At 49.3% G+C, this 23,239-nt stretch overlaps 1 non-coding gene across 1 annotated transcript; it reads left to right on the top strand.

Moving 5' to 3' along the window:
- Positions 1–13,041: 13,041 nt before the first annotated feature.
- TRNAT-CGU (transfer RNA threonine (anticodon CGU)) lies at positions 13,042–13,113 on the top strand. The gene has a single exon. It is a non-coding gene; the product is annotated as a tRNA-Thr (tRNA).
- The last annotated feature ends 10,126 nt before the right edge of the window (positions 13,114–23,239 follow it).

Below are 23,239 nucleotides of genomic sequence, written 5' to 3' on the forward strand. Positions count from 1 at the left end.
GATTTCACTGAAGGAACACATTCCAGTTTTTACAAAAAAAGAAAAGGAACAAAAAAAGAAAAATTGCATGAAATAGCCCGCTTCAGGGGGAGGGAGGAGCGGCCCTTGAAATGATGAGTTGCTTTCCCACCCGAGATACGCTGCACTCCTTTGAGATTGACATTTTGTGGGCAAGCTGTGGAGAGGACCGGCTGGGTCCTAAAACTGGTGGAGAGAAGTCTGATGTGGAGTGACTTTTACCTATACGGCAGTAAAAAGAAAAAGAGCTTGGTCCTGCAGAAGTTGCCAATCCAGACTGAGTCCACACATGCATATCTAAAGCTCTGAATAGGGAACACATCCTGATTTAGGTGAGCAGTTGTGCAGGTGCTTAACTTCAAATGTGTATGTAGTGTGACTACTCTTAGTGGGACGGAACATAAGCTTTAAAGTTGAGCGTATGCTTAAATGCTGCCTTAAATAGGAATGGACTTCAGCATGTGCCTGTGTTCTGCTGAGCTGGATTTGTGTACTGTAGGGCCAGGACCTTTTTAATTAATAATGTAGCTTATATAAGGAGCTTATGGAATTGTTTGGATAGTTGAATGCTAAAAAAAATTTTATTCCATGTGCTCTTTTTAAAGTAAAAATTTCACACTTTTGATTCACGCCAACTGGCACAGAAAAATAGGCCCAAGTATCTGGCTTTCCCCAGTGCATAGAGAGGTTTCCTCTGTTGAATACACCCCCCAGAAGAATGTTACAGTAGCAATGACTGTGCTTTTCTGTGTATTTCTTGCTGTTGGCAGTGTCTTGCCCCTAGTATTCTCTTGATGTATCTTGGTGTGTATATGTGATGCATTTTTCCTGAATTTGAATACACAAAACATATATTCAGTTATGGATGTAAATATATATATATATATTTTTCTGCAATCTCTGTGCTCTTGCCTTCAGTGATGTGTGTTACTGGAGTGGTGGGAAGGTGGGGGGGAAGTACTGAAATCAGGCTTTTTTGAAGGCAAGAAAATAAAAATAGTTTGTTTCTATGTATCTGCATTAGGCAGGTGTAAAGTAACTGGAAAGCGAAAGAGACCAGAGGAATAACTATGGGACACAACATCCCAGTGCACAAAGATGTCTGCAGGACTTTGGTGCTCTGGGAGAAATGGTACGGTCTTGTTCAAACAGCAGTGTCTCAGGGCTGGTTTCCTGAGGCTCTAAAGTAATCTGGAGGAGGATTTTTAAAGACTACTCCTTTGCTACCTGGGGATGGTGTAAAATGTTCTGTGGTAAAATGCGGCAGCTTCTGTTTGTGGAGAAGCAGGTGGAACACCATGGACACCCCATACATGCGCCTTTCCCACCCGCTGCTGCTTCTGGATGTGCCACCCAGAAGGTAGGAGAGGAACAGTTAAGCCAGCTTGGTGCTACCTACAGTTCCCTGCCTACAGGACTCTTCACCTGCACTTTAGCGATGGCATTTCCCTCTGCGTGGTGCTGTTTGTGGGTTGTGCCAAGGACTTTGCTCTTTTTATAGTCCCTAGAGAACTGTTTCAAATGGTCAGGTGGCTGTTGCTAAGTTACACTTCTGTCCTGCTCTCATGCAGTGGATTTCAGTAACAGTGAAGCTGTTGCAGGTCAGACTGGTGACTGAATGTTTTTCCCTAAATATTTTGAGGTAAACTGGACTTAGCTTCAGAATTTTAATAACCTAAAACCCATTCCCGTTAGGGTCGAACATCAGCAAATGTTGAGGACTATTTCACTGAAAATTATGCTGAGCACTTGGGAAGCAGAGAGCCTGGCTTTCTTCACTGAGACCACAGAGCCTGTGGATGTGAACAGAAGAAGACATGATCATAGAGGTAGCTGAGTTTTTGTGCAGGTTACTATATGTAAGAGGCAAATAGTCACTACTAGTGACAAATAGTCACGAAATCTGGCCAAAATCCTGAAAGTGGCACTCTAACCAGGGGTGCCCAGCGGTGAATTTTCTAAAGACTTGCAGGTCGTTCTTGTTTAGCTCTGTACCCAGCTGCTTTAGCATTTAGAAGCTCTTCCTTGCTCCAGTGTTTGCATTTGAAGAGTTGTCTTACCACCATGTTGGTGGTGTTTGTAGCTTTGTTTTATTGCATAAAGGAGTTATACTTCCGCTCCTGTGGGGCCCTTGGCATGGTACTGCTTTCTGTTACTGTTCAAATACATATGCAGACATTTGCTATGTTTGACAAATAATGTGAGCTGGAGGTGGGAGAGGCATTTCACTGGCAGATACATTTTCCTCTAAGGTATCCACCTCTAAAAATACTAATAAGCAATTGGATTTTTAGACTGAGTAACTACAGATAATAGACCAATTTGTCTTGCAATCCAAGCCTTGGAGAACTCTTCTATCCCAGAAAAGAAGTCATCACATTTTATGACATGCAGGTAACTTGGTAATAAGGGATCACTTGATGAGCCACTGGGGCAGGGGGAAGACTAGTCAGATACCGACATTGCAGAGAGTACATATTTTGATCAAGTGTCAGACAGACACATTGGCAGAACAGACAGGAGATGTGGGAGATAGGGAGACACCGGTTTCAGTGTCTGTTCTCCAATAAATTTCTTATTTCTTTACTGTGGGCTTCTTTTGTGCTCACAAGCCAGCTGGGGAAGTACAGTCTGCTTCTGTCAGTGTTACTGTTAGCGGAACAATGGCTTCACTTCCCTGGGTAAATAACTTCAAACACAGCAATGTGGTGTCATCTCATTCTAGCAATACTCAAATGTAGTAAACATTCTTGTGTCAAAACCGTGCTTCTCATTTAACCCTTGGGGATGCAAACACAATCCAAGGTACTGTATCTTGATCTGCTCCCTTAGTTCATTCTACTGTAGATTCTGAAAAGCTAAGTGATATTCTGGTCAAACCAGTTGCAAACCACTGTGGGTATTTTTGTACAGTGAAAAAATGACTTGCTTCTGGCTAGAAGCTGTCCTTCATCAGGCTAATCCCACACACAAGCTACTGTGGAAAAAAATACCTCTTTCAAAACTTGCACTTAAGAGTACCTGAAATGTAGTCTCTCGAGATTTTTCTGATACTGGCTGCTTCCCTCCAGACATCAGTCTTCAGCTGCTGCCTAGTTCTGGTTTCGGAGTGTGATGCTGAATCAAAACTATCTTGACATCAAAAGAATATTTTTCAGCTTTTTTAATAACTTCTATTAAAGACTCAAACTGTTCGAAAATTTGTCATGTTTTGAAGTGCAACAGTGACAAACTGTAACCATCCCATCTATTTTTAAGGAGTTTTTAATATGCAAATTTGTAGTAAGTCTCAAAAAAAAAAAAAACCACCCCACTTTTGCTGCCAACTTTCTTTCTATGGTCTTGGGAAGAATTCTGATGTTTCTCAGCCAGCTCTGTAGGGAGTTGAACACAGCGTCGTTAATTCTCAAAGATACGTGTATCAACAAATATTTTGCTGTCTGAATACAGCAATGCTCCATTTACTTTGGTAGAACTGCATTACCCTCCAGAGAGGATCTTGGCCTACAGTATTTAGGCTCCCTAAGCTGGTTAGTAATTGAAGGCTTGGAAGCTGATATATAAACATACATTGTGGCCTGCTACATCAGTCACTGTTCAGCGGTCTCTGCATCATAGTGCTAATGACATGTGATGAATCTAAGAACTAGAATTTACAAATAAATGAATACTTTTTCTTCTTTAATGGCAGTGAATATACAGTGGTTTTCTCTTAAAACAAATACTGTACATTGTGGTCTGAGGGTTTTTTTCCAAGGAAGGAAGTAGCAGCTGATCAAACACTTGCCAAATCAGTGGCTTGACTTACATAGATTTGAGTGAAAACTGACACAAACTTTAACTGAGCGGTTCCTGGACTGGTTCTGGTGTAAGTAGCAATGCTCATATGTCGTTTGTTACTCAAGGAACGTTGTCAAGAAGGCATGACAGGTGACGTAATGCAGCTAATTTTAAGGGATATAGTTCAACAGTTGCTGGCATTTTGTTCCTTTGCAGCATGTTCATGGTTGTTTCCTCAGTATTTTTCAATCCAAAATCTTGATCCTAGGAGCAGTTTTCTGTCAAAGCACATGGCATGTGCGCGTTTCTTATTTAATGAAACTGCATGTGCCTTTAGAGTTTGATAAGGATGGCAGTAGGTGTTTGGTCTGAATCCTGTAATCCTACATAATGCATTGGAAGTTGCTCTGATGTGCAAGAGAGTCGTTTCTTTGTGGGATTCTTCCCCAATATGTTTTGTGTTGACATTTACACTCTTGGTCTTGTCCCCAGCCACTGTGCCTGCTGTCAGAGTGTCCGTGTGCCTTGGGGCAGCCACTTTAAGCGGATGGGTGGGACAAACACAATATTCTTGGCTTCAGTATGGCTTTAGCTACTGAGACGAGGAATTTTAGCCCTTGCTTTATACCAGGCCAGTCCTGTCCATTCCTTTTGTGTGGTCCTGAAGACAAGTTATGTCTTATTGACATGACAAAATGTTGTAGCTGATTCTCATGATGTGCAAGCACATAGGGTGAATAAGCCTGAAGTCCATCCAGGTAAGGCATCATTGGGACGTCCCCGTAAGTTTTGCCTTGGTTCTGTATAGCTATCCAATTGCATGCTGTACTTACACGCTCTTTGCAAGGCACGGCTCTACTGGCTTAGCCTAGCAAGCATACCGTGTAGATAATGACAGCAGCCCGTTGAGATAGAAACATCTGCAACTAGGGTCATGTACTGCAGTTTTTCACAGTGTGGAGCCGGGTGACACTGCTACATTGTGTTCCTTAAACCTGTGGGGTTTTTAGCTTACTGGCCTAAGTCTCAAAGTTTTGTTCAGCTGTGGGAGTAGTACCTATTCGAACACATAATTAGACAGAGATTACTTTTTACTTAAACTTTAAACCTAATGAAAACATGACATGGATTTCTTTGGTATAGTTTGGACACCTACCCCTACAATCTGTATTTCTTTTTTATGTAGGTGTTGTTAGTGGTGCAACTGTGACATCTGAGCTGCCAGCTTTTGCATCACTGCTCTCAGCAGAGTGACGTTCACCCTGTAAACCCCCGTAAAGCTCCTTGTGCCCTGCCAAAGGGTGCGGAGGTGATCGTTCTGGCAGACACACATGCAATACGTGGATGGTAAGGGGTACAGGAGGGCTGCAGTTACTCTTCCACCCAGGCAGCTGTAGCAGTGATCTTACACTACCCAACATCAGCTCCAATGTATTTAATACCTTATCCGTAGCTAAATTATTCTGGCTTTGGAGAAGGGAAGTCAGAAGGGGAACCAAGAATTTCATATCATGTGAACACTTTAGTACGCTACAGGGCAGTAAATGTTGTACTGACGATGTGTTTCAATACTGAGATATTTTGGGAATTACTGTAAAATCAGCTGTGGGAGCCATTTGTTTTGCTTTGTTGCACAGACTGCAACAAAGCAATTGTACTTACATTTTTTTGCATGGTTACACATTTTAGTACTTGTGCCTTTTACTTCTCTGTTGTGAGGATACATTTTATTTTCACATTTTGTCTCCTGTTTTGGGCACTTTTTATATACACTTCATTTGATCTTCATCTCTGGTTTTCATGTAATGTACATGTGTATATATAAAATAGATCAGATTTGTATTCATGTGCCTCTGAGATGTAAAAAATACTCATTTTTGTACAGTTTTTTTTAGAAGCACTATGTCATGGTCTAAATTACATAGCAAATGAAATTAACATAATTAGCAGTTGTTTGTCTTCTTTTAGAAATGTTGTGTCAGAAGGCTGGTCTCTTTTTTAAGGCAATGTCACACACGCACTCCCCGTATTTATTGTTCTGGTATTGTTATGAGACCAATTCTATCCACTTGTTGGTTTCGGTTAATTCAAAATAATAAAACACCTAACTAAATGTTATGGTCCTGACTTGGCAATTATAGTTTTTATTATTCACACTAAAGCCAATTTGCTTCTTTTTATACTTGAAATGGACATCAGACCACAATCTCATTTGAACACATTGCCCATTTCAGGTTAACTTCAGTTCTGGGATTACTTTTGTGGGAGTGGGCAAGTGATTTACTTTGCCCATTGAAATGGAAAGAGAAATAACATTACCAATTCATAGACTCACCTTCTTAGAGAAGGTAAAATGCTTTAGATTAATTCTTCTGTTCCCTCCCTGGCTTCTGTGGCAGCTTTTGCTAAGGACAGACCCTGGATCTGCGTGACTGGAGATCTTCCTCTTGCAGATGTGAGAAACTGGGTGTCTTGCTTTTCACACTTTGGCAACTGTGGAATAAACTCCTTCCCTTGGGGTCTGTAGCACAGCACTCCCCTGCAGCATTGGGGAAGCTAAATAGATGCATTTGGAGACCGGGCCATCTGTGACTGGCAACCAGGGACCTGGTCCTGGAAGTGTCCTTCCCCCCTCCCCTTCTTGAGCTGGTGCTTTCGTTTTTTGAGTGTTGACCCCCTCATCTGGTGAGATGCTTGAATTGTTCCCTATCTCGCACCTTGTGCTTTATCAATACCCCACTCACCAGCCCTTGGACACTGAGATAATAAATTGTGGTAAGTCACGAGAAAGAAATCATCAATATCGCCTAAATCTCCCAAAAACTAAAGTTTTGATCTATAAAATAATATTGTTCCATCCTCATGGAGCAGAATTTTTTTAACTGAATTTGACACCCACATGACAGGTTATAAAGCTGCCTTAGAAGCAAGGAGGTGGTTTTATTTTTTACTTCAAAGGCTGCTTGGTATGAAAATGAGCAAAGTCCACTTGCTGCATTGTTACTGAAAAAACCTGAAAGAAGCAGTCAGCAAAAGTGGCATATGACTATTTTTAATCTCGTTCTGTAATTTACAAACCAAATGAAGTGATGTCAGTACTGTTGCAATGTGCCATTACACTATTTTCTCTGTATTTTCTTGAAGTACTTTCTGGGGACAATAAAGCCGTCCTTGCTAATGTGGGTCCTTTCAGGTAGCTGTAATGTACAATCAGATATGTAAATAAATTATTTGCTTTCCCTGCATGACTAAAAAGTTGTCTGTCATGGGTGACTGATTCAATGTCCCTCCTTACCCTGGAAACCTGGCGCACGCCGTGTATGCCCACCTCTCTTCCTGTGCTTTGTTCAAAGCCGGGTTGCACGGTTCTGCTCTCACCTGCCCGAACGCCAGCCTCACTGGCTGTGGCCGAGTTACACGGATGTCACTAGGGAATGAGTGTCCCACTACGTGCCTTACCTGACGGCCGCAACTATGTGACATTTCCAAGAGCTTTGTGGGATGCATAATGCTGAAACTTCACAGGACCAACCTGTTAATCTCCCCACCCACAGTGCTCCCCTTCTCAACTGAGGGGAACTCCAGCTGTGAGCTGTCTGCAGGATTTGGAGCCAGCTTTTTAATCTGACTTAAATATCATTATTTACTGACCCGTGTGGCTAACGAGCGTGTGCTCTGACTCCTTTCCTGGGGAGCAGCGAGCTGCCGTGGGGAGGGCGCAGCCTGAAGCCGCGTCCTCGGGGGGTCTGGTGCCGGTGCTGGTGCACAGCCGGACCTTGCGTGGCCAGCACTGCCCACCCCAGGGCCTGCCCGCGGGGCGCTGGGGAGAGGAGGGGTGCAGTTAAACTAAAGGCAACAGCTTTGCCCCTGGTCACCCGTGCCGGGGAGAGGCCTGCGGGCAAGCTCTGCCATGGGTGGCCCGGCAGCAGCCTGCCCGTTGCCGAAGCCCCCAGGAGCAGCTGCGGCTCCCAGGTGCGTTGGAGGAGCCCTCCTCGGAGCGGGACAGCAACGTTTGCCCGTGAGGGGCCAGGGCACGGGTGGGAAACCTTGGGCAGAGGCCGGGAGCTGGCGCCCATGGCTGGTGCAGTGCCTGGAGGCAGTGGGGACAGAAGGAGACCCTTGGTCCGGTGGGGGCTCGAGCCAGGACTCCCCAAGTCACCACCCGCAGCCCAGCAGGCTCTGCGGGAGGCGGGAGGCAGAGGATGCGCCGGTGCCTGCGGGGCCCCCTCGACCAGCGCTCTGAGGTAATTCTTTTTATCTTCTCCTGTCCGAGCTGCCAGACCCACTGGCCTCTTCCCTGGCCTTTATTTTAACTGCTAGAGTAAAAAACTAACCTAGTAAGTGACTAGCTGCTTAGGCTCAAGGCTACTTTTTGCAAGAGTCTGTGTGGAGTGAGGGGAGAGTGCCATGGGCACGGTCACCCCGGGGCTGGTGTCGGTGGGCACCATTACCAAAAAGAGGGGGCCATTAGTTTGGGAAAACACAGCTCATAGAGAGGCAGCCACAGACGGCCTACACAGGTGCTGGCTGATTCTTACTGGGAAAAGTGGGGCCTTTCTGTGGTATTTTGGGGAGGCTGCTGGGGTGAAGCATCTCCTCAAGCTCGCTGCCCCGTCCTACCTGCCTGGCAGCATGTCAGAGGGAAACCGTCAGACAGAAACCATCAGAGTGAGCCTGGAACCGCCAGCAAAGCCCATGCTGACGTGGCCACAGGGTGCGGATGGCTCACAGCTGTGCTGCTACAGGCAGGTTTAGTGGGTTTAAAGTTTGCCTCCTGAAAAGCTACTGCTCCCACCCCCAGCCTGCTTCTTCATCAGGTGTTGCTTGTGCCCCTGATGTAAAAAAAAGTGACCATTTTGCACCTGTGTGAATGATGGTGAAGGTGTAAAGCCAGAGAACCAGGCCTGTGGTGTATTATTTAAAATCTGAAGTGGAGTCTAATGTGGTAAGCTCTCTGCCTCCAGCTGGGCTTGAAGCAAGGGAGAGGGGGGAAAGGGAATTTTGAAAAGACTTCACTGATCTGTTCAAGCCTTGCAGGGCAAATGTTTTCCTTTAAAAAGCGTTTTGATGATCTTGAAGTGATCATAGTGTGCAAACTGCTTTGATTTGGCTGTCTGTAGTTTCTAAACCTGGTATATGTCTTTTACAGTATCAATCTATGTGGTGCTGGGCAGCTTTTCTCCCAGTGGGTACAGATATTTGGGGACTCAGAGCAAAGACAGTGTATTAATAATCCATGGAGCAACTTACCTGCATGTTATCTTCTCAGGCTTCCCCATTCCCACGTTCCTCACAGCAATGAGATGTTGGATATTCAGATTTATAACAGCAGGATCAAAGAAAACTCCCCACTCTGTACGCTAAACCACTTCACCAGAGAGACAGTGGGCAGTTTTGTTCCCAAATCTCAGCAGCTCAGGCTAAGATGCTGTACTACTGACCTACTTCTAGATGAATTACTCACTGGTACACAAGAAAGACGTCCTGGGAGAGTAAATCAGCTGTTACTCTGGGGATAGGAGTACATCAACACTATGTATCCCAAGGTCTGTAATAGTTTCTAACAAATGATGCTGTTCTTACTGGGCTGGGGAGAGCTGAGACCCTTGGGTCATTTTGCAACCAGGAATTAAAGCTCAGAATTCCCTGGGAGCTGATTGGTATCTTGCTCTTATCTTTTGGGGGGGAAGGGAGGAGGGAAAGAGGGTCTGAAGCCAGACGAGGTTAAATGGGGCAGTAGCAGAGCAGGAAATAGATTGCAGGAGTTCTGACTCCTGAAAACTTGGACGGTGGCGAGGAGCGCCGTTACAAAGAGGAAATGCATCTCATGTGAGTGCCGAGTGAGTACACGGCCAACTCCTGTAGTCTGGCAGCAGGCTCTGATCTCCTCACGTTGTCTTGGCAGACACATTTTGTTCAGCATAGCAGTCTCAAAGCTGTGACTCTGATGCTTTCCCTTGCTCTGTTTGCTGTTCTTGACGGCCCATGTTAGGACGTTTTCCCAGATGTCTGACAGCAGACAGGGCTCTGGGACACGTCACTCCACTCGATGTCTTTTGACCCACGTAAGGTAGCAGGGGCTCTCCTAGCTTGGATAACTCAGGGTGAATTTTGTCCTTGGAGGCAGCGGCTTTTGGACACAAAAAAGGGGTTAGAGCATATGACTAATAAACTGAAGATTGTCACAGATGTGTAACCATAACTGTTCGGGTTAATGGTGATTTTAAAACAATGTTGCAGTGATAATGTGTAAGCATGTCTTGTGGCATAGTGCTTAAACCCTTATTTCCTCACACGGAGATCTTTGTGCCTTAGCTTGCTAACAGACAAGGTAGTTAATATTTTGATGCAATAGCGTGTAACATAAGGCTTACAACTCACAGTACAGACCATTTCTGACAAAAAAGACCTGGGCTGTAGATGGAACTTAGCTGCTGAAAGGCTGCACTCGCAGTCCCTGTTGTACTGTGACGCAAGCAAATTGCAGGTTGTGTTTTATAGAACACTGTCTCCCTTGGCTGCTGTGTGGCTTTTCTTAACGTGCTCAGGCTTTTATTTAAGACCTGAGCAGTCACCGGGCAGGGTTGCTCTCAGCCCTTTAGTGATCCTCTGGTCTGCCTGAGCGCTTGTCCCAAGTGGCAGAGAAATAACCCGCGGCCAAGCCAGTCCTTTGGCCTCTTCGGTCAAAGCGTGGACTAAGCAGCTGAGCTCTGGCTGTGCACAGCCAGGATTTGGAGGGGCTGCCCTGGGGGGGAAAGAAAAAAAAAAAGCAGCAGAGGAGTTTGCTTTCATTCGTGGAAATACTGCGTAAGTGTGGGTTAAAGGTGCAGCCCTGGGGCCCCGGGGCAGGCGGTGGGTGCCGGGCTCTCTGCCTTGCCGCAGCCGGAGGCAGGCAGGGAGGGAAGGGGAGCGCTGCCAGGGCTGCCACGTGCGGAGGGATGTGGTTGAACACGGCCACCTGACATGCAAAGTCCAGGGCCGCGGAGGGTGCAGGACGTGGCTGAAAGCCAGCCGTGAGTGCTGCAACCCCAGGCGCTGCTGCCAGCCCGCTCTTTTGGGGGGGGGCTTATAGGAAAGAGGGGACTTAAAGGGGGCCTATAGGAGAGATGGGGACAACCTTTTTAGCAAGGCCTGTTGTGACAGGACAAGGAATAATGGATTTAAACTAAAGAAGAATAGATTTAGACTAGACATAAGGAAGAAATTTTTTACAATGAGGGTGGTCAAGCACTGGCACAGGTTGCCCAGGGAGGCAGTGGAGGCCCCATCCCTGGAAACATTCCAGGCCAGGTTGGACGGGGCTCTGAGCACCCTGGTCTGGTTAAAGCTGTCCCTGGCACTGCAGGGGGTTCAGCTAGGTGGCCTCTAAAGCTCCCTTCCAACCCAAAGCATTCTACGATTCTTTTCAGCAAAGTTACTCTTGGTGTCGCTGGGGCGCTGGCTTCCCAAGCGGTCCTAGCGTCAAAAAAAGTAAGCCTTAGCATCAGAGACCTGCTTGGAAATATTTGGCACAATACTTGTGTTAACACCTAAGAATGGGACTTACCCCTAGGAAAGCAACTGTTCCTCGCTGGAATGAGCTGCTCAGACCTCACCTCTTTAATTTATTTGTGCAAGGAGCACATTGCAAATGAACCATGCAGTCTTGTAGTAAATGTTGTGTCACTTGGATCTGATTAAACAGGCAGTGGTGCCCCGTTACAAATTCATAGGTATAAAGTAAAAAGAGGGATTATGTTATGTCAGATAGGTAGTAGGCTCTAACGATGCTTAGATTTTTTTTTATTATTGTTTTATTTTTGGTTGGTTTGGTTTGTGCTTTTCCGGAGGAGCATATAAGCCAAAAAACACCAGATCACTTTCTGCTGCCCAGCAATGGTTGAAAACTAGAAACCAGAATGAGAAATTTCAATGCAAAGCTAAATAATGGTTCAAAACCACATCCTTCAAATTCTTCCCTCCTGCCCTACAGCTAGTGGTGATAAAAATGAGAGCTGATTCATTTCTTGGGTTCTAACCAAGCATTAGCCATAAGACCAAATATTTGGTAGCTGGAAACCCAAAGGAGGAAATATTAATAATGTAGTATTGTATTTATGATTTATGCTGTTATGATCTTACTGTGCAAACAGAAGGTAATGGCACTGAAGTAAAACGTGAAAATCCCGTTTGAGTATCAGGAAACGCTTCCCGACGCGAGCCCACGTAGCTGCCTGCCGCCGTCCCGCGGGAAGGGCTGGGGAGGCTCTCGCTGGGCGCGGAGAGCGGCGGGCCCCGGCCGGGGCCCCGGGCCGTGCGGGGGGGCCGTGCCCCACGCAGCACGGTGCCGCGGGGCGCGCTGCGAGCGGGGAGGCTCCCGCCGCCCCGCCCCCCCCGCACGCTGGCTCCCCGCAGGAGCCGGGCGCGGGGCAGCGGCGGGGCCGAAGGCGTGAGCCCAGCAGCCGGCTGGCTGCGCGCACAGCAGCTGCCGCCCGTTCGCGGGCAGCGCTCGGCGCGTCGGTAGCGATGCGCAGCTCCGCTCTGTCGGGAGGAACAGCGGCAGCCGTTCGCCGGGAGAAAGACAAACCGATGCCCGCCGGTGCTTTCGCGGTCCTTTCCCTGCGCGGCGGGGCTGCCCCCGCCGGCGGTGCTGAAGAGGCGCGGCGGGGAGGGCCGGCGGCGGGCAGCGCTGCGCGGGAAGGCGCTGCCGAGGCGCCCGGCCGCGGGCAGAGGCGGGCGGGGGGAGCCCGGCAACGCAGGCGGGGCAGGGCGCGGCCGCCCATCCCCGGCCGCCGCCGGGGGCACGACCCGCCCGCGCTCCCGTCCCGCCGTCCCGGGCGGTTCCGCAGGGCCGTTCCCGGCGCCGTGCCCCGCCCCGGAGCCGCCCAGCGCTGCCACCGCCCGCGCCGTCCCGGGGTGCTGCGGCCTCGGCCCCGCTCGGCCGGGGCTCGGCGGGGCTCGGCCGAGTTCGGCTGGGCTCGGGGGGGGCTCGGCGGGGTTCGGCTGGGCTCGGGCGGGGTTCGGCTGGGCTCGGGCGGGGTTCGGGCGGGGTTCGGCTGGGCTCGGGCGGGGTTCGGGCGGTCTCGGCGGGGTTCGGGCGGTCTCGGCGGGGTTCGGGCGGGTTCGGCGGGGTTCGGGCGGTCTCGGCGGGGCCCGCCCCGTCCCGTCCCGTCCCGCCGCCGGCAGCTCCCCGGGGCGCGCGGCCGGACCCGGCGGCGGCGCGCTGGCTTCCACTGGCGGCGCGCGCGTGCTGCTAGCCCGTCAGGCGCGGTGGCCAAGTGGTAAGGCGTCGGTCTCGTAAACCGAAGATCGCGGGTTCGAACCCCGTCCGTGCCTGCCGAGGCAGCGCGGTGCGCTGGCAGCCCCGCTGCGGGGAGGCCGCGGACGCCGCCTCGTTTGCGGCTCCTTTTTGCTTTGGGCCGCCGAGACCCGCTCCGGCTCCTCGCTGTGCTGCCGCGGAGCCCGGCGCGGTGGCGGGGCCGCGGTCCCGCGGGTTTCCGGCGAGCGGGGGCCGAGCCCACGGTGGCCTCGGTGCGCGGCGGGGGCAGCGGAGGAGCCGCTGCTGCAGGAGGGGCGGCCCGGGCCCGGGGCCGGTGCTTCGGGCCAGCTGTCTGGAGTGCGAGGAACCGCGGTTAAAACAAGAGCGATGCTTGCGCTGCGCTGCTGGGGGAAGCCTGTGGTGAGCGTCGAGCGATGAATCCCTCTTGCTGCTGCTGCCCCGTGGGTGCTGGCGCCGATGGAATTCCCGCGTACGTGGAGTGGTGGAGAGGCCGAGTCCTGGAATACAAACAGAGCTGTGAAAAGCTTGCTGCAGCCGTACCGCTTACACCAGGACTGACCTTCATCGCGTGGTTCTTAATACGTAAAGCTGCGCGAAGCTTCACACGCGTGTGAGGGCGTTTCTGCTGGCTCCGTGTAACATCGCTTTGGGTATTGCTGCTTTCAGACAGCTTAAAATATGTAAAGAATAGAGTAATTTCACTGCAAAACCACAATAGCCACGTATCTGGGAAGAGCCGAGGAGCCTTTTCCAAAAAACTAGCTGCTTCCTTTGGTGCTTAGAAGAAGCTGGGTTTTGCTGTTATGTGCCACGCTTAGCCTGGGACTAGCTGGGTAGGAGGCGGCTTGCCTTTCTCAGTAGGTACTGGAGGTGGCTGTGCGTGAGGTGTTTGGGGAGGTTTGTACAAAACAGCTGTGCAGTGTGTTATTAACAAGCCACAAAAAAAGCCGTAGTACATTTTGATGTAAAAGCAGGAAATGCAGTTTAGAACTTGTTTAGAAGAATGTAGACACCATTTTACCTGGAAAATGCAGTGCTGTCAGAATCCTGTCAGCTTTGTTGGAGACTTTTGAGGATGAAAGTTCCAGCTTTGAAACACCCTATTTTGACCTTTTTTTTTTTTTTTTAAATTCTACAGCGTCTGACATCAGAATGTCAAACCAAAATGTTTCTAATGATTCAAAAGCCATCTTGCACCTTTTGCAGAGAATTTCAGAATTCTGTGGGTTTGTTTCTGGTTGAAACCAATTGTGAAACCAAGGTCCTCCCTGAAACAGGCTTGCCATCCCGTAAACTCGAGCAGTTGAGTCTTGCCCAAACGTGTGCCACGAACCCAGGACTAAGAGCCAGGTATTTCAATAAAGCTCTGGCACTGCTGTTCTCTGTGGCCATAACGCATCCAGGCAGCTTACCAGTTGCTTAACTTCAGTCTCTGCAGAACTGGAATATTCGCTTCTGACTCCCAGGTGCCTTGTGAGGAAGGTCCTTCGCAGACTTTTTGCCCAGCTCCCCATGGAGGGGCCCACAGGAAAGCTCTGTGCCGGAACTACTGTCGTGCATCTTCACTCCTGGAACAGGCTCACCTGCCCCGATCCTTTTGTTCAGCAACGTGTGGTTCTCTGTGTGCCATCCTGCTCACGTTGTGGTCTTCAAGGGCCCCCAGCTCTTCACAGACACACTGATCCCAGGGTACAGGTATTTTTCCCCAGTCTTTAGGACCATCTTTTTAGGGCTGTTGGTTTTGCTCAGCACAGCAGAGTCCTGGTATACGATACAGGCCCTTGCTCACCCTCAAAAGTATGACTGAAAAATAATGCATTGGTTGTAGTAGTCAAGAAAGTCCAGAGGAAGACAAGGAAGTGTTCCTGTACAGAAAAGAATGGGTGGAGGCCTTGCTATAAATACCATGTTCGAACAGGTGAAGCTTTCAGGGCAGTCTGTCACCTCTGAAAATTCCGGGTGGCTCATTGGAAGGAACGGAGCTGTGCCGCCGGGCTCATGTGTAAAGTTTACACCAGGGCAAGATGCTGTGCTGAGCCTCCTGGAGACAAAACTACTGACAGCCCTGGCTCGGGCAAGAGTGGAGGCTGCGGGTTACTTAGGATAACAGAGAATTCTTGCAGCAGGAGCTCAGGATGTGGACGTCCGTCCCCACGCGTGTCTCTGTCACCCGGCACGTGCGCTGTGCTCAGCCTGCCTTACCTGGGGCAGGAGCGTGCACGGTTTGTTACCAAAGCTGGAAATCAACAGCTAGACCCCCACTGGTGTAAATTAGCAGAGAGCCGCTCAAGCTAACAAGACTGTGTCAGCTGACCCTGTGTGTGAGCAAAGTCCAGCCTAAAAATAAAATCCATATAAAATGTCCCGCTCACCACATCTAGGCAGAGCTGATCCTGCTGCTCCCTCCCCTCCTGACTCGCTGGTGCAGGCACCGCTGGGGCTTTTGGTTCTCCTCACTCCCCTCTCTTCGGCGTCTCTGCGCCTTTGCTTTTTGTAGGAGCTCCCGGCACGGCGGGGTTGTGTTGAGGCAGATCATGTGTTGTCTTGGCTCCCAAATTCCTGGCCCCCTCTTCTTACTCACTCTGGCAATAAATTTGATTTTGGCTTTAATTTAATAGCTAAAGTCCTGAAGTGCCAATGACCTTTAATCAAGATGGTTATGATCTGATCATAGCTGTGCTGGAGATGGTTTTGGTTTGGTTTTTTTTTTTTTTTTTTTGGTGGATGAGGGAGAATTGTTTATTTTGGACACAAGTCCTGACCAAAAGCATAAAAATGTTTAGGTGCCCCATTTGACTTGCTTTAAGATCTTTGATTTTATTCCAGGAAATACTGAGCAGCCTCCCTCTGAATATAACGCCTCTATTAAATGAGGAGTTATTAAATGAGGATTAAAATGAGGCCCCTCTTAATTACCTAATAAAAACACGTTACAATTAATGTACTTAAAAGATGTGTTACTGCTGAAAATCTTGGCCATATTTAGATACAGAATTTCCTGACCTTTCTGGTTTGACAACCCAGTTATTCAGAATCCAGACATCTTCGTGACCCTTTTAAAATAAGTGTAAAAATGAATCAATTATAACAGCGGTATTTCTGAATTGTGTATTATATGTATTTTTGAGAGGCTGACAGAAAATGCTTGCTTTTGAAAGGTAAGATGTGAATGGGGACTAAAAGCACAATGTTCTTTGTTCAGATTATAATAACATTTTCAGTGCTTTGCAACTCTCCTGAGTGTCTGTCGCGTCCTCCCTAGGGTCAAACTTCAGCAACTGAAAACCAGTGTGTTAGCAACATGGGAGGAGCTGTGTGTCTGGTTCAGAAATAGTGGTGAGATCATTCCAAAGCCTTGCTCAGATCTTGCTGTGTGGAGCCGGGCAGGGGGATTGTCCCAAAGGCTGCTCAGACCCCCTTGGCCCATTAATAAAGTGTTGGATTGTCTTCCTAGCTCTCTTGCTTTTTGGGTGTCCCTCCATGGGCTGACACCTTTTTTTTTTTTCTTTCTTTTTTTTTTTTTAAAGGAGGAAAAAAAAACCAAACGCAAGCCCTGAAACCTTGAACTTCGAAAGAAAGTACGTGTGCCGAGTTGTGCAAACAGAGCGTGGCGTGCCAGGGGCGAGCGGGCTGCGTGAGCCAGCCGGGCCGCGTGCTGGCGAGAGCCCTCGCGCTCAGCAGCGGGGCTGGGGGCCGGCGGCCGAGCTCTGCTCTGCACGTGGCAAACGACGGGGCCGAGCTGGGAGGATGAGCAGCGTCTGCAGTACGAAACTGCAATAACGTTCCCTGCAGATCAGCCAGCTAAATGTACACAGTATTTTATAAAGCTGTGACCGCCGGCGAGACCACCAGCAAACAATTGGGGGGGAGGGCAGTGATCCTAGATGAGGCAGGAGAACAGTATTTGCTTTGCAGTCTTGTCTGAATCTCAAATATATGCCTGAGTAAATTAACCCATGAGTAAATAAACCCCAAACTGTGGAAATCTTCACATGGCTACTGCAATGTGATTCCCATTTCCATTATGCCTGGAATTTAATGGACTGCTGAAGTTTGACCAAAAGGCATTTCTTGTGTCAAAATGAAAAATTACAGATCAAAAGGGTGACTTTGCAGACAAACATATCGATCTAAAGCCTGGGTGACACAGACTTCCTGGAAGAGAGCCCAGAAGCATGTCTGTGTTTAAAGTCAAATGGCTGTAGCCTTTTACCACTGATGAATAAAAAATGTTTTTGTCTGCATGCCGAAGGCTCAAGCAGAAACAGAAATTACTCGATTTGTTCTGCCGGAGGAGCAGGTACGTGTTTGTGAATAGTAATCCATTGAATGCTGCAGTAGTCAATAATTTAAAAAATGACAGCGAGATAGGAAATAAGAATTTTTTTTTCACATGAGAACTCCATTTATGGCAACTGTAGGAAAGGCAAAGTGAGTCTCCTCATTCTGTGTTCAAGGGGCAGCGTTGCTGGTGTCCCCTTCCCTAGAAACATGAGGCGGGGAGCAGTTGTGAAGTTCATCCGTGAGGATCCCACTTGTAGTCTTCCTTTGGTACAGGAATAGCAACTCCTACAGAGGCCCAGTCCCGAGGGTGCTACTGTCATCTATAATTAGATACTAATGAAAAGGTTCAGGTGTGCCTCCCTGACCTGACCTGACCAGGGTGGATGGAGGGGTCAGGCTGCTGCCGCTCCCCTGAGAGCAAGGTGTAATGTCATGAGTGGTGGCAGCGGGATTGTGTGAATGAGCTCTGTGGGAACCCGGGAGAGGGAGTGGGAGCCCTTACTGCCACGCTGCCACAGCGCAGAAGCAGTGCTCCGGTGCCTTGCTTTCCAAGGGAAGCTGTGAAAACAGAATTTAAATGGAAAAAGTGGTGCTGAATGGCAGCAACCGCTCCTGTGAAGCCCAGAAGATGCCAGCTGATGCTCCAGGCAGTGTCTGAAATGAACTTCAGTTATGCAGGGAAGGAGGAGCAAGGGGGATGGATGGGAGATTTCTAATCTCATCTCCTCCACGGTCTGTTTAACCTCAGCAGCACAGGGCCTGCTGGTCACAGAAGCCCTGCTCCTCTCCCCCTTTCTCAGGTGCTTATTCATGTTTCTGGCTGTAAACTGCGTGAAAGAAACAGAGGCTCAGAGCCCAGGCCTGGAAGGTTTGTGCGCAGGGGTTCTCCTTATCCATGTGAGTACCCTCTCGCATTTACCACCGAGTGACGTTTACTGCGGTAAGCAAGCTGTTGCAGGATGAAGGGCAGTAACATGAGTATAGCTTTTATGATGATCTTGGTGTAAATTGGGAAAAAAATTACATTGGAGCTGATGAAATTACATGTTTTTAAGTGCAGTGCCGTGGGAGCAGAGTCAGAGGTTGGATTAATACAGCTTCTGAACTATTAGTCCTCATATGAATCTCATATTATGGAGAATAATTTCCTTTGCTTTCAGCACAATACAGCTCCACTGAGCTGGTGATTATGGTAACAAAGCCAGGCTCTAGAGTCCAGCCTGAGACATCTTGTCAGCAAGGCAAAAGGCATCAACAAGACAGGACAAGAGGCAGTGGGTACAAACTGAAACACGGGAGGTTCTGTCTGAACATCAGGAAAGGCTTTTTTCAAGTGAGGGTGACTGAGTGCTGGAACAGGTTGCCCACGGAGGCTGTGGAGTCTCCATCCTTGGAGATGCTCAAAAGCCGTCTGGTCACAGTCCTGGGCAGCCTTCTGTAGGTGACTGCTTGAGCAGGGGCTGGACCAGATGACTTCCAGAGGGCCCTTCCGACCTCAGCCATTCCGTGATTCTGTGAAACAGCTTGGCCCTTGAAGTCTGTACTGTTTGCTGCTGCCTGAAAGACACGGGGCCAAACCTGCCCCTGTACTAACCGCAGCGGCTTCTTCAGCGTGGTGCTCGCCGTGACTGTGACCTGCCATCTCATTTGTGGCAGCAGTAATTCAGACTGTAGTGCTGAGTTGATACAATCATCTAAGTTAAAGAATTTAAACTGTATATGAATTCAAAGCAAGGACAGCCTAATATAGAATTTAATGTTTACTGTCTTTGAAGAAGCTATAATAAACTTAGATGGGAAGCTCAAGAAAGAGATGGAGCGATCGGCTAGCATTGCAAGTATGTTAGAGGGTTCTTGGGAGCCCCAGCCTGAAACTTTTGTATGTTACTGCTGGGCACTGTGGCCATCAGTTGAACCCAAATGGTCACAGGAGTTTGATGGCAGCGTGCAGTTTGCCCTGTCGCAGCCTTGTTGGGACTGTGAGGATTGTGCATCTGAATCGATGGAATCCTTGTCACTGATTTCACAGGGATTGTACCCAAGTTCAAACACTTCGTTATAGGAAAAGGAGAGCAGAAGGCACGTGAGGCTTTACTGGTGTAGCTGGATTTAAAGCCTTATTTCATACTCCCGGTGTGTAAATGGGAAGAATAGTGCTGTGGCAGTGTCTTTAATTTTAAGCAAGCGTCTTGTATAGTCCTGCGAACACCGTCCCCTCTCAGCAGTCACTGCGATGCCTTGGTGCCCGCGTAAGACCTGTGCGAAATGAGCTCCCACTCTGAGCCCGAGCCCGCTGCCCGTTAGCCTCTGCTTGAGCCGAATTCCTGACTCCTGTCCTTTCATCACTCCGGGCCCAACTGAAAGAGTACTTGCGAGCTACCAAATATAGAATGCACACAGCCTATTTCACAACTGGAACTTGCAAATGCTGGAGTGGATTTCATGGACTGAAGCCCCCCAGGGAGGGAGCATTACAGTAAATAATGTTAGTGCATTTGTTTAATCCCTGGGGATTGTGGAATGTAGGATTAAAGTGGGCTAAAGGGATTTCCCCATTGACAGCTGCTCCTCTGTGCACAAACACACACACAATTTTTTTATATGTAACTTGTTCAGCCCCAAAGAATTTAAACTGCATATGGCACTGTGCATAACATGACTGTTGTTTCCACATCTGGTTACACATATCTGTCTCCCCCAGTAATTGTCTTTAATAGATACAATTGGGGATGAGGTAGTTGTACTAAGAAGAGACATAGCTCTGTGTTTGAACAGGAAACCATTATTTCTGAGCTTAATCATGGCTCGTTAGTCCTGTGATTTTCTCCTCTCCCCCATATACACACAAGCACACGTGCTTTAAATATGAAGGCCCCATTTATGGTGGGGCATTCATCTTGTATTGACAATTTGCCAGACGTTCTTTGGACGGGCAGAGCCTTGGCCAGCGAGCGGAGAACCAGACCATGTCTGAGCGGTGACCGGAGGCTGGAGCTCCCTGGCATTACAGGGGTGCTCAGAGTTGAAAAACCAGGTCCCAGTAAAGATCTCAGAAGGACTGCAGTTTCTATAAATCCGTAACAGACTTGGCTGCTCGGTGTTCCTGCAGAGGTACATGGGGTCAGGCCAGCTCCTTGAAGTACATCGTATTTGCACATTTCAAAACTTTTAATCATAGACTTGCTATTCCTATTGTTCTGATGAAAAGAAAAAAAAAAAAAGATCTGACTCTGGGTGTCCAGCATGGATTCATATTTTCAGATGAAGACCAGTGAATTTCATCCTGTGCCAGCAGTGGAGTCTCAATTATTCCTCTCACTACATTGTCTTCAAGTTTAGGGTCTTTGACAGTCCAGTATCTTTGTCAACAAGGTCTGATGCTGAAATACCAAGCTGTTGGCTACAAGCCACGCTTGCTTACATGCTGCTTAGTACCACACGCTGGGAAGTTAACAAATCAATGGATCTACTTGCAGAGAAGGGTATTGCATAAGCATAGGCAGGATCAAGAAAGAAAAACTCAGAATAATGCATGCATTCAGCTAGAGCAAACTGCATCCACAGGGCCTAAGTGTGTCCCAGTCAGCAACACGCAGTCCAGCCTTCCACGCACAGAAGCTCCCTCCTGACTTTGGAGGTATGGCACCGATCTTCCGCTTCGTGAAACCTTTGTGGAGACCTATGAAGAAGCTACTACATCTGGTTCGTGGCTCTTGTAAAAATGTTGTCTTTTTTCCAAACAGGGCTATTTTCAGAAGTGATAGAATCTCTTGTTCCGTAGTTATTGTTCTGGGCTATTGTTGGTCTAATGTTATTAATATATTAGCCCTTTGGCTGCCAAATGGCTCGAAACTGCTTATGTTTATTTTTAGAATTGTGAAAGTTGTGATGCTTTACAACTTGATATGCTTGTGATTCCATCTGAACTGAATGCAGAGCTAATCCTCCTCCCAGCTCCCATCCAGACAGGGGCTGTAGTCATGCATTCCCAGCACACGGGTTCTGCACACCGCGGAGAGCAGCCAGCAGGTATTTGTGACAGGAGATGAAGTCCAAAGACCTGACCTTCTCAGGTACGGAAGTACCTCCTGCCAAGGGAGGACTTGCCTGAAATGTGCCTTATCCAGTTACCACCAAAGGACTGTCAGTGCTGCCAGTGGAAGTGGGAGCGGGCTGCCAGCAGCTGAGCACATCTCGTGGGATCGGGCTCCCTGCGTAAGAGCTCCCGCTGGGCAAAATGTTGTGTGAACGTCTTGCGCTGCTCTCATGGGAATTAAGAGGTGCTTCACATCAGTACCAGTGGGGGCAAGATGAAGACAGGAGACAACATGTATGAGGCTGCTGAAAATAGCAAATTAAACAGTTGGTCAGGACATCAGCTAAGCAGTATGCCATCAGCTTAATTAGGAAGAAACTTCTCCATTCCCTGGCTGGCACTCTTCCTTCCATACACGCAGGTACATTATTTGCTATGAATTTGTTGTGCTCAACATTGGTCTGTGTTGGTATGAGCAGCTCTTTGATACAGCCGAAGAGCAAGAACAGTATCTTAAAAAAAAAAAAACCAAAGAATGAGAATAAGAGGTTGGCAGATGTAACTCACAATCTCTGTAAGAGTAACAGTCTCTTAATATCTAAAAGCTGTTGAGGCCTTTTCTCATTCAAGCCAAGTGATTTCTACAGCATCCATGCCCTTCACCAGCACGCTGCTGGGCTGGTCACCACTTTGCTGTTGTGCTGGAGTAAGCTGCCCAGGGGCACGGTCATGCAAAGAACTGAAGCTCTCTGTGGTATGCGTGTGTTTTGTCCCCTTTTCCACAGTTTGGTGTTCAGAGGATCTGTACCAAAGACTAAAGGAAGGTGCAGTAGCTGCCCAACGCCCGATAACCTGTGGGCAGGGCCTGCACATGCTAGGCTGGTGTCCAAAGTATGTAAAAGTATAATTCCAAAAAGTCCAGAAAGCTCAAAAACATGAGGCAGGTGAGGATGCGCAGAGGAACGATGTAAGAGCGCAAAGCAGGAAGAAAGTACATTTTCTTTTTGATAGCATTTCAGCTGTCCCTTCTGACTTGACATCACGTTACAGAGGGCCTTGTGGTATGTTCTTACACCACTTTTTTAACCGAGCGTGGCTGCGAATGAGTGGGTCTTTACAAAACCTTTACAGATTGCATACATTGTGTGGCCGTACTCTGCGCACGGGTCTTCCCAGTCATACAGATCTGTTCACCCAGCCTTACTGGACATGCAAACGAAAAGACGCGGGACGTTCCCAGGGTGTGTCCCCAGCACCCCTGCGGCGGAGGCCCCAGGGTGTGTCCCCCGACACCCTGCGGCGGAGGCCAGGCACCCACAGGGCTACTTCGAGGGGCGTGGGAGCAGGCCGGGCGTTCGGGTCCGTGAAGGCCCGGGGAGATGCTGGCCGTGAACCGATCCGGTACGGGGGGCGTGCGGAGGGGGCGCCGCCGGCGGCAACCCCCTCGGGGCAGCGATCTCCGGGGCCGTGCCCAGGGCTCGCAGCGCGCCCGCCGGGCGCAGGGGGAGGGAGGCGCCGGCAGCCCCGCAGCGCAGCCCGGCAGCTCCGCGGCCGCGCATCCCCCGCGCCGGCCCCCGCTCCCCCGCGCATCCCCGGCCCCGCTCCCCCGCGCATCCCCGGCCCCGCTCCCCCGCGCATCCCCCGGCCCCGCTGCCCCGCGCATCCCCGGCCCCGCTCCCCCGCGCATCCCCCGGCCCCGCTCCCCCGCGCGTCCCCGGCCCCGCTCCCCCGCGCATCCCCCGGCCCCGCTCCCCCGCGCATCCCCCGGCCCCGCTCCCCCGCGCATCCCCCAGGCCCGCTGCCCCGCGCATCCCCGGCCCCGCTGCCCCGCGCATCCCCGGCCCCGCTCCCCCGCGCATCCC

Source organism: Pelecanus crispus, chromosome 12 (genome assembly GCF_030463565.1).
Source record: "Pelecanus crispus isolate bPelCri1 chromosome 12, bPelCri1.pri, whole genome shotgun sequence".
In the NCBI taxonomy this organism is placed as follows: domain Eukaryota; kingdom Metazoa; phylum Chordata; class Aves; order Pelecaniformes; family Pelecanidae; genus Pelecanus; species Pelecanus crispus.